Consider the following 3,864-nt stretch of genomic DNA (forward strand, 5'->3'; position numbering starts at 1 on the left):
CTCTGCTCTCTCAATTGCCAAGGGTGTGAGCTCAGTGGTGAAGCCCTTTAGGAGCCTCTGCTAATTGTCTCTGAGACTTCAGATGGCTTTGGGGGGAGACGCTCAGAGGCACCTCGCTCCCTCCCAGCTGCTGTGGGAGCTCAGCACCTGCTGCCGCCGGCTCTGGTGCAGCTTCTGCCTGGCACTGGAGCTCATCTTGGGGTGTGAAGGGGAGCAGACGCCACAGATGCATCCTCGGGGTGCCTCTGTATCGTAGCATGGGACTAATTAAAATTTCAGGATATATATTTACCTAATACGGAGTTGATTCGTTAAGTAGGACATCCTGTCTTCAGAGGATTTCTCGGCATCGGGTGATAATCAAGTGAGAAAAGACTCCAAAAGTGTTAATTTAGGAGCCGAGACAGTAGGGATTGAAAACAAGCCGCTGTTTTAGTCTTCTCTCACACTTCGATGTCTGAAACCCAAGTAATCATCCCATTTGGGAGTGCAAAGCAGCAGCAGCACCATGCTGGCTGTGACTGGGGCTGTGGTGGCTGAATTTGGGCTCTTTAACCTCCCAGGGCTCAGTGGAGGAGCTCACACTGCTCCAGGTACTCCTGGTACCTCTGGGATGTCCTGCTCCTGTGCATGGCACTGGTACACAGGCAGGGGCTGGGTTTCTGCTCAGAGCTTGCAGGCAGGAGTTTTGCAACAGGAATATTCCAAAATCATGGCATAGATTGGGCTAGAAGGGACTTTTAAAGTCTATTCCATCTCATTCCAACCCCCCTGTTATGAGCAGAGACATCTTCCACTAGATCAGGTTGCTCAAAGCCCCATCTAGCCTGACCCTGAACACTTACAAGGATGGAGCAGCCCCCATCTCCCTGGGTAACCTGTGCTGCTGTTTTACCACCCTCACAGTAAAAAACTCTTCCTTATATTTGATCTAAATCTCCTCTCTTTTAGCTTAAAGCCATTTTCCCTTCTATCCCAACAGGCAGGCACTGGGAAACAGTGCATGGGATGAGCCCTGCTGCTGATCCTGCCCTGCGGGTGCATTCTTGCTGCGCCATGTGATATTTAAAAGCACGAATTCCCAGCCTCGGGAGAGCCCTGGGGTTTGTTTTCTCGTCGTCCCGGGAGAAGCCGCTGCCGCCTCCACTTTCCCCCGGGACACAGAGGGGGCTTTGTGCGAGCGCGGGGCCGCGGTGACCCCTCCACAGCCACGGGCTGGGCAGCTCCTGGCTGGGCTTCGGGCTGGATCCTGAGCTGCCAGTCCCCGGCAGGATCCGCCTCGGTGAGCTCGTCCTTGCGCTCCATCCAAGTGATTATTTTTCACTTTCAAGCCTTTGTGAGCGATTACCCCCGTGGCCGTGCCGACGTGCCCAGCATCCCCTCCCACCTCGCTGTTCTTAGAGAGTCAGACAGAAATCGAGCTTGGAAAGTCCCAAGCCAGAAGCGGGATGACTCTGCATCCAGGAGATGGGATCGATCTGCTGTCGGTAGTCCCATCCCTCTGGAGTTTTATTCCTCATCCCAAAAATGCTGTGGAGGGTGCTAAGAAGTGCTGTACTGACATGAAGACCAGGCAGCAGCTCCCTGGTTGGTGCAGCATATTTGCATTGTTAACAGGTGCTGTTACCCTTTCGCCCCCTCTGATTTTGTTGCAGAGGGGAGAAAGTGTCTCCTCCCTGCTTCCCATGCCATTTTAAGGTGTTTTGGGAGTTCAGAGCAATGCCGATGTTGGCAGCAGACACACTGGGAACACCCCACTCCTTCCCACCAGAGGCCACAGGGAATGGCCACCTCCTGATCCTGATGATCCCAGGAGGAGCTCAGGGCATTCTCCCAACCTCACTTCCCTCCCCACCACCCCACAGTAGCATTAATCGGAATAATAGCTGATTAAGAACCTCGCTGTGCTTTTGCCCATGTTCCTGCAGCAAACCCATGTCAGGGCTTGGGTAGCAAAGGGAAATCCAAGGAGAAACCCACGGGGTGCCCGAAGAGCAGAGCTGGGCTGGTGAGGATGCTCAAGGGCCAGATCCTGAACCACTCATCCCTGCCATGCTCCAACATAGTGGGAAGGTCAACCCAGAGCTCCCAGTGCCTCCAGTGCAGAGTGTCAGTGGGATGTGCAGCCAGTGCTCTCCCCTGCACTCACCATACCAAACACTGGGTCCATGCCCAGAGATGATTAAAACTCATTTATGGTTGATTTCCCTCAACCTATAAGTTATTCTGAGTTTTCTCCTTGGTTGGAGTGTGTGTGTACTGCAAATGCTGGTCACCTGTGGGAGAGAGGAAATCTTCCTGCATCTGGGAAGGCTGGATGTTGTTGTGTAAAGAGAAGATTCACAGCCCTAACACCAGCACCATGCTGGGGTCACACTGCTGCCAAACCCTCACCTCAGTTCTGTCTTGCAGGGGACAGCCCCAAAAGTGAAATTCCTGCTGCCAGGGAATTGGGCACTTCCCTGCTCTCCCCATACTTCCGTGGGTCAAGGAGGTCCCTGATGGGCTTATGTTTGTCCTCCATCCTCTGGAAGGATGGGGGGGGGACCAATTTGCCCTGAAAACTCCCAAATTTCCCCCATCCAGCCCACAGGGAAGACCCTCTGGTGCTCCACGGCACAGGATGTGCTGGAGCAGGGATGCAGCTCTGGGTATCGAGAGGAAGATGGTCTTGCTGGGACAGGCTGTGGGGTCTGGGGGCCCCACACCCCTCCCTGGTGCTGAGGACGTTCCCGTGGGCTCTGCCCTCACTCCAGGGTGCCCAGCCAGGAGAGCTGGGATGCTGCAGCCTCCCTCTCCCTCTGCCACCCCAACAGTTTGGCAAAAGGGATTTTATTTTTTTTTTCTCTCCAGCAAAACCCAAAAATAGATTGATGGGAAGCGGCTGGGGGCTGGGATGCCATTAGCATGCAAAATGGGGCTATTTATCTTCCCCGCAGCTGGTTTCTGCTCCGAGACCTGGCAGGGACTGGCAGTGGGAGGCAGGGCTGTGCTGGGAGGGGGCTGTGGGACAGTTCCCAAAACAGCCCGTTCACACCCCTCTTGCTGCCCTTGCCCCTGTGGTCTGTGACCCTGAGCCTCTCCCGAGGGACAAGGAGCTTCTGCCTCTCTGTCATGGGCATGGTTTCAGGGTCACCTGGAGACTTTTCAGGTGGCAGATAATTAATCCTGGCACCAGCTGTGGGCGGGCAGGAGAAACCTGCCCAGTGCTCTATCTGGGGAAACCAAGGCAGAAGCTCCTGGGACAGGCTCAGGTCCCTTGGAAAGATGGATGAGCAGAGGTGGTCAATCCATGCACCCCAAGGGGCTGGACCCTCGGTCCCTTGGCACTGCCATCCCTGCTGTCACCACACAGCAAAGATGAGGGTGAGAGACTCCAGGCTGGTGAAGGAATGAGCAGAAAACCTGCTCGTGCTCCCAGAGAAAATTTTTCTTGGGAATCATTAGTGGGAGGGAAGCAGAGGGAGGGGGGAAGCGAAGCTCACAAGTTCCACGATAGCATAGCTTCAGCATCCCCATCCTCAGCCCCATCATTCCCATCACCTTCATCACCTTCATACACACCGTTCCCATCCACACCATCCTAATGTCCACCTTTCCCAATATCCCCATCCTTATCATCCCCGTCTCCACCATCCCCATGATTCACATCCCCATCCTTATCATTCCTACCCCCATCATTCCCATAATTCCCAATATCCCCATCCTTATCATCCCCATCTCCACCATCCCCATCATTCCCATCCCGCAACATTCCCACCATCCTCACCAAGGCTCGGGACCGCCGGGGCGCCAGGGGGCGCGCTGCTCCTCGGCGGGAGCGGAAGTGCCGCTCTGCCCTCGCCGGCGGCCCCGTCTGCTCTC

Source organism: Pseudopipra pipra, chromosome 17, assembly GCF_036250125.1.
Source record: "Pseudopipra pipra isolate bDixPip1 chromosome 17, bDixPip1.hap1, whole genome shotgun sequence".
NCBI lineage: Eukaryota > Metazoa > Chordata > Aves > Passeriformes > Pipridae > Pseudopipra > Pseudopipra pipra.